General features: G+C 44.2%; 1 protein-coding gene across 1 annotated transcript in view; it reads left to right on the forward strand.

The window, feature by feature from the left end:
- The window catches only part of PKHD1 (PKHD1 ciliary IPT domain containing fibrocystin/polyductin), a 405,193-nt gene extending 398,188 nt beyond the window's left edge, over nucleotides 1-7,005 (forward strand). The window contains exon 67 of the mRNA XM_043510113.1: nucleotides 4,842-7,005. The gene's annotated coding sequence lies outside the window, so the exon portion shown is untranslated. The remainder of the gene's footprint in view (nucleotides 1-4,841) is intronic.
- The last annotated feature ends 705 nt before the right edge of the window (nucleotides 7,006-7,710 follow it).

Genomic DNA, 7,710 nt, shown 5'->3' on the forward strand with positions numbered 1-7,710 from the left:
TAAATGACCTGTTGGCAGGAGTTAGAAGAAGAAGCCACTCAGAACATGGCCAAGCAACTGTTGGTAGAGTGTGTGTGTGGGGTGGAGGGGAGAGAAATTGAGGCAGAGATGCTGTTACACCTTTAACATCCATGAGAGGGTGCTGGCTAGCAGAGATCTCCCTAGATGGATCCCCAGTGCTTGGCCATGCACTCCCTCACATTGTATTATTTAAACTAGGTGAGAATAGAAAAGGCTTAAGAGTGCCCAGGTTGCTACTGGACTTTGATGGTCACTAGCCATTAAGGAAATAGAGCAAATTGAAGCAACTGAACTAGAAGCAGGTGCTAACTCTGCCCAGGGTCATTCCAGGTCATCTAGGATTCTAAAGCTGGCCCCTATTTTTACAGAAAGGCCCACAAGCGGTCCTGGCCCCTCCTGTATGTCTCCTCTGAAGGAAGACATTTACAAAAGCACCATGGCCTCCTTATGATCATGTTGGGGCGCTGGTCCAGGATTGGGTCAGAGAACAGTCAGTCACATGTAGACTCACCAACACTTGCTCCTGCACCACCTAGGTTTCATCAGGACAGATCCTCAGCTGGTGTAAATCAATGTAGCTCCATTAATGAGGCAGATCCATAGCTGATTTAAATGGAGCAGTGCAGATTCCCACCAGCTAAGGATCAGGCCCATGGATTTTAAGGTCAGAAGGGACCATCCTTTCTGCCTCCTGCATCACACAGGTTGTAGAATTTCACCCAAGTCCTGCAGTGGCTAGAATTATTCTCCCTTACTATGTAAATGAACAGGATGTAACCTAGTGACCTGGGGGCTGAACAAGAGTCTAGCACTTCGAAAGACATTCAGCCTAAATCTGATTATTTGGACACCATTTCCTTTCAACACACAGCCTATTACAGATGCCTTGACATGGTGGAAGAAGCATTCTGCATATTATAAATATACTTCTCCCTTCCCCCCATCCTTAAGTAACTCTGCTCCAAAGTGTCTGTATCACATCTGAACAGTGCATGTGCAAAAGGTATGTAATTACAAATGTCAGAAGGTATGAAAATAGTATGGAAAAGTAGTATCTGAATACTGAATATAAATGGTATGCAGAACTTGAACAATACAACCCTCTATCTGAAAAAACTGTACATATCAGTAACACTTAAGGGTTTTAATTAATCCTTTAATTCAAAATTCTTCTATTTATTCCATATTTTGTTTACAGAATATATAATATCTTGCATGTCTAGATCTTTAAGTGCTGTAATGAGCAGGAATAAAAACATAGTTAACCACAGAGGAGTTGTTCTTAATTTCCAGTAGTGCTGTGGGTTAGCTCAAGTGAATGCCATTGCCGATCCTCTGCTTTTTCCACCAAATGCATCCGATGAAGTGAGCTGTAGCTCACGAAAGCTTATGCTCTAATAAATTTGTTAGTCTCTAAGGTGCCACGGGTACTCCTTTTCTTTTTGCGAATACAGACTAACACGGCTGCTACTCTGAAACCTGTCAAAAGGAGATGGTGAGTTGCAAACAGGAAGCAAACCCTGGATAAATAAGAAGGCACTAAGGGGGGTAATTTCTTGGTTTTAGGAAAGAAGGTACCATAAGGTGATCAGAGACAGGGAAGAGGTGACTTTAGGTGTCCACGAGCCTGAATTAAGTTTGATGTAACTGTAACACCAACAGACCCTAGTCATCGGGATCAAACCTGGGACCTCTGGAGCTTAGTGCATGAGCTAAAAGCCAACTGGCTCTTAGCTAAGGCTGTAGAGCAGACTCATTAACCTCTCTCGCTAGGTGGTGTCGGTGCCACTAGCTGGGCCAGAACACCACACCCGGGAAGCGTGTGGGTTACATAACACCAGTTCTACAATTGATCTTTATAAATATTATAGCAATAACCCCTGGACACCTCGGCTGAGATTGGGACCCTATTTTGCTAGGCATTGCACAGACATAGTCCCTGCTCTGAAGACCGTAAATAGACAAAGGAAACGCTATCATCCCAGTTTTACAAGGGAAGAACTGAGAGATTAATAGATGTATCCAAAGTCACACAGGAAGTCTGTGACAGAGTTTGGAAATTAACCCAAATATCTTGAGTCTTAGCCCAGGGCCTTAACTTGAGGAGGAAGGATGGTTTAATGGTTCAAGTAGTAGCCTGGGTTGTGGGAAATCCAGGTGGAATTCCTGCTCTGCCCCAGACTTCCTGTGCGTAATCTTGTGCAAGTCACATAGTTTCTCTGTGCCTCAGTTCCTCAGCTGTAAAACAGGTATAATAGCTCTGCCCTGCCTCCATGGGTGTGTTGTGAGGATACATTTATTACAATCTGAGACGCTTAGATACTATAGTGATGGGGGCTATATAAGTACTTAGCATAGATGGATAAGATCTTGCTTCCTCTCATTGACTCACAATCTGTGGTATCTGCATTTATGATATGCCCTTCATCATGTTATCTTAGCACTGTGCACATAAATAAAAGTACCATTGAATACTGTGCAAACAGATCCACTTTCTGTGCTTGCCTTTTGCCTCATTAATTTTTGGTGTGAGTGAGCGTACAGGGGGGGAAATGCAGGGAAAAAGGAGAGACCCATGAGAAGCATCAATGGAGAAGGGAGGTGGGAAGGAAGAGGTTCCACTGAAGGGAATGCTGAAAGAATGGTGAGCGAAGGAGAAAGAGAACCAGAAAAGGACAAAGTCACAGCAACCAAAAGAAAAGGGAGTCTCAAGAAAAGCACCAGCCATGGTGTCAAAGGCATCATGGAGAATGAGAATAGAGGGAGAACCTTAGATTTGGAAGGAAGAGGAAACATCATTAGAGACTTCCGGGAGGGCAGTCTTAGTGGAATGGAGAGGACAGATGCCAGATTGGAGAAGATGCAGGAGTGAGTCGGAGGAGGCAAGACCAAAGCACTGAGGAGAAACCAGCCCACTCATGAAGCCTGGGGAGGAGGAAGATGTGGGCAGAGAAAGAGAGAAGCGGGGAAGAGTTAAGTTTTCCGTCGAGTAGGAAAACAAAAGCCAGCCTGAGCAGAGGAGAGAGCTGGGAGGTGATTGGGTTGCACAAGTTGAGGTGTTGAGTCTGGAGGGGATGGGTCAAGTTGATGGAAGATTCTGAAGTGAGGTTCAAGTAGCTAAGGCTCCTGGCCCAACTACAGGGAATTCCATTATCAGAATCAATGACCTTCTCTATACTAGGACTTTCCCTCTCTTGCGGTCCTAGTGTAGACAAAGTGCCAGCAAGGTTTTAGGCTTTTTTGGAAATTTAAGCTTAGGAGAGCTAGACACCCCCTGCCATTGAATTTTAATGGGAGTTGGGCAGTTAACACCTTTGACAATCCCAGCCTGAAGCACCACAGCCTGCTCTGAGCAGGGTTGGAAGACATGGGCTAAAATCCTGGACCCACTGAAGTCAATAGCAAAATGTCCATGGGCTTCAGTGGGGCCAGGATTTCACCCATGGAGAATAAAAATGCCAGAAGCTACCTGGAGTCCTGTGCCCACTGGCACTTGAATACTGACACTGTTGCAACCGATAAGGTAGCTGAACTGGTGTGTTGCTTTAGCCTCAAACGCCCAGCCTGTGAGAATCCCTAGATGCTGCCGTGAGCAAGTTTTTTTACGTGGCAGAAGGTCTTCCCTTCTCCCCTGACTTCTGAGGCGGAGAGGGAGCTGTGTTCCAGACAAATTAGCCTACGGCTTTGGGCCAGAGTTGATGAGACTTCACCAAGATACAGGCACAGACATGTGGAGAGAGGAGAAAAAAAGAGAGCCTGTGAAAAATTAAAATGACAAGGCTGGTTAGGGAGTGGAGACAACTGGGGATGTAGTGAAATTAATTGCAGTCTGGGTTGAAAGAATCATGTTCCTAAAACAAAATTTCAACTCCCCCTTCTCCCAACAGCATCAGTGAGATTATAAACCCTTTCATTGCCCTTTTGTGTTACAAATAAAACTATTTGTTATGATTATTTGTTATTTCCACAGTGCTAGAGGTATGCATGGTATTTTACAGGCAAATCAGAGACAGGCTTGCAGTCAAAGACCCTGATCCTGCAAAGATTCATTGTGGGTAGTTCCATTAGGTGTAAAATGAAGCACACACCTAAATCCTCACTGGATTGGGGCTTAAATGAGAAGTAACACTTCTGGTACGTCTACACTGCAAGTGAAGGAGTGATTGTAGCATGGGTTGGCATGCCCATGTGAGCTTTAATCTAGCTAGCGTGGGTAGCAATAGCAGCGTAGACATGGCAGTAGAGGCTAGCAACCAGAGTACGTACCCAGGCTTCCTGATGGTTTTGGACTCCGGCATGGGCTAGCCACCAAAGGTCAAGCCCTCAGGAGAACCTAGGTATGTACTCTGGTTGCTAGTCCGTGTTGCCATGTCTGCTATTGTTACCTGAACTAGTTAGGTTTAAAGCAAGCTACCACAGGTATACCTCCCGGATCTACAATCGCACTTTCACAGGCAGGAGAGAGGTACCCGTCAGGTGGAATGACAGATATTCAGTGCCAGTGTAAACATAGTCCCAAAACAAAACAAAAAGGCTGAACAGTTTGGGGAAATGAAATGTTTTTGGTTTTTATTTTGTGGTTTGTTATTCCCCCCTCCTCCTTTTTACATCTTGCCACTGGGGAAGAGGGGAAGAGAGAAGAGGGAGAAAAAGGAGCAAAAAAACAAAGAATGAGGGGAAAAACAGAAATGGAAAAATGTTTGTTTTCTGTTTTGAAAACTGAAACATTTTTGGGACTGGGGCAATTTTTTAGTCAAAATAATCCAATTGTTTTCAAAGCAATCTGAATTTCCCACCAACACTTTCCTTTTCAAACCCAGAGCGTTGCTTGCTGAAGGAAGTTGTGAAAGAAACCAGCTTCCCCCTGGTAGTGGAAGTTTTCTCGGGCACCTCTCCTTCGTCCAGGCTGCCGGCAAAGAGAAGGGCTGGTTTTCGGAAGGGCCAAGTCCTCACAATTCCAGTTGAAGTCAATGGGTTGTCAGCGCTTCAGAAAATCATGCCCAGTCCTGAACAGTGTTCATATTAGTGATGCACCCATCCAAGCAAATTGCTACCTATTACTGGAATTGCTTGTCCAATACTGCATCTTATTCTGTGATAAATTTCACCATCCATTAGGGCTCTGATCCACAAAACCATTTAAGCACGTACTTAACTTTAAGCATATGAATGATTACATGCCAGCTTTGAAGCACATGCTGAAATGCTTGGAAGGACTGGGTCCTGAGTTATCTGATTCATTTCCCAGTAGGTCATTTTGTCCATCCCCGTGACTGGATTGTGTGTGATTGGATGAATGTGCTTTTCCTACCATGCACTTTGTCAATTTCAGACTACAGTGAAGATGACACATATATACAATATACAATAAAAATTATACTAACCACCACCCCCAACTCTTGCTCCCCCTCACACTACTGTCTTTTCATGCCTAGGTGCTGACAAAAGTTATTTGTCATATTTCCTCCTCTTGGTGACTGACAGGAGACTGGTGTCAAGTGAGAAAATGAAATGTAAATTTTATTAAACACTCCTCTCATCTTTTTGTATCAATCCAGATTCCAGCCTAACATAGCAAATCAAATCCTGTCTTTGCCAGGCCTGAGGGCAAATGTAGAATAATTTCTCCTTAATACTATTGCCGCCTAGTAAAATATTTTTCTGTTTAGTAAATGAAAATTTAAAATGCAAACCTTGTTTTAATCCCAGAGAAAAAGATGTGCATTTCAGGGAAAGAATACTACACTTCATTCTGTTCTGCCTTGTGCTTTCTTCTTGTTTTCAGACCCAACAATGATGATTAGCTTCAGTTTAAATGGCAACTCCCATTTAAGTCTTGTCCATCAGGACTTTTTAGATGTCCATCATGGGGCTTAGTAGCAGGTCCAGAGATGATTCTGATACCTTTAATTTGAAATAGCATTATAATTACTGTAATAAATTGGTGTGTGCAATGCTGCTACCTACTGGATGGAATCAAAAATGCTCAGCTGTGTGTCAGAAGCTCTATACTATCATCATAATCCTTTAGCTGCAGTGTTAAGGTCTGTGTTTTCAGAAAAGGATGATCTCTATTCCGACCTTGCTGTTTCTGTGAATTTAGATTTTTCTATCAGTAGACCGCCAGATGGACTTCCCCAGAGACTGGCTCTCAGGGCTTCCAGGCTCCGTATTCCTGGGCAGCATGGAATCCCTAGGAACCTTGGAGTGACACAGTGGTGCCAACTTGCAAAGTCTTCACTGTTCTTTACAAGCCACTCCTGTCTCTGACCTGACAAACTCATTACACCACTTTCATGGTATTTATCCATGATGGGTAGCATGCACGGTCTCCACTGAGAGCTTGTAACTTATCAGGACTCATAATCATCGCGAGATGTGTGTATGCGTAATATTTTAGGGACAATGTAACTATATTGAAAATCATGCCTTATGGTCTTGGAGTCAAAATGAATCACCAGGGAATCATGTCTCAGTGATGACCCATTCAAGCTGGGGGGCGTTGTCACCCTCTCTGGCGAGCCAATTGCAAAATGTACTGCTCAGTGGTCTATCTTTGTACCACTCCAGAAAAGTCAATGGAAAACCATCAATGACAAACTATAAACTTCAAAACCACTTGGAAGTGAAAAGGAATGACAGGACAGTGAGGGGAGGATCCTGCCTGGGAATAGAGAAAAGGCTGATTCAGTATATCACAGGGTGGAGAAAGACACTCTGCATCCATTCACTGAGGAGACAGCTACTTGAGCAGGGGTCTTTCATGAAAGCTTGAATCCTGGTTCATGAGAAGCCAGCCAGCTCTGCAACAGACTGAACTTTCTGGGAGGGGGTTGGGGACGATATTCATTGTTAGATAGGAAAGGTCACTGTTAATGAGTATAGGCCCCTAATTCGCATTATATGATTTTGTTTTATTTTGTAACCACTCTCTTGTTTCTAGTGGAATCTCTACTCTTTCTGAATAAACTTTCTTTTGTTTTATTCTGAGTGCTCTCAAGTGCTTTGCGTTTTGCAGGAGCGATGAGGTAAGGTAAAACTGGGAAACAGGGCTACGCTGTTGCTGTGGGACCAGACGATCTGGGATTGCTAAGAGTAGCCGGTATCGGGCTGGATAACACAGGAGAACACTTCAGTGGGACTGCAGTGCTTGTATTGTTACCGTTCGAGGCAAAGACAGGGCTGGGATGGCCTGGAGGAGAGGGCTTGAATGGCGGACAGGCTGGGGGTGCTAAGGAGCTGGAGACAGCAAATAACAAGTTGAGGCTCACTCCTGGGTATCCTGAGAACTGTCACACTCACATCCTAAGCTCCCTGAGCTACCTAGCTTCCCACCTCAGGGAGCAGTGGCAATGATTTGAAAAGGTCGAACGGAAATGCTGTTTTGACAGTTTCCAAAATGAAATTCCAGAATTCCCATCCCATGGGACAGTTATCCCCAAATAACAGAAGAGGAAACAGAGGCACAGAAAAGTTAAGTAACTCAAAGGTCACCAAAGGGAATCCGTGGCAAAGGAATAAGCAAAAAGCACCTAGTTCTCCTGTCTCCCTGTGCTGAGCTAAGTTCTGTCCTAGACGCCTTCTACACAAAACAGTGTGGTAGACTATACCAATAATAAATACAGGGTGAGGAAGGATGCTTTTGCAGTTAAGGCCCTGGATGGGGACTCAGAAGATCTCAGGTCAATT

This window comes from Dermochelys coriacea, chromosome 3 (assembly GCF_009764565.3).
Source record: "Dermochelys coriacea isolate rDerCor1 chromosome 3, rDerCor1.pri.v4, whole genome shotgun sequence".
Lineage (NCBI taxonomy): Eukaryota > Metazoa > Chordata > Testudines > Dermochelyidae > Dermochelys > Dermochelys coriacea.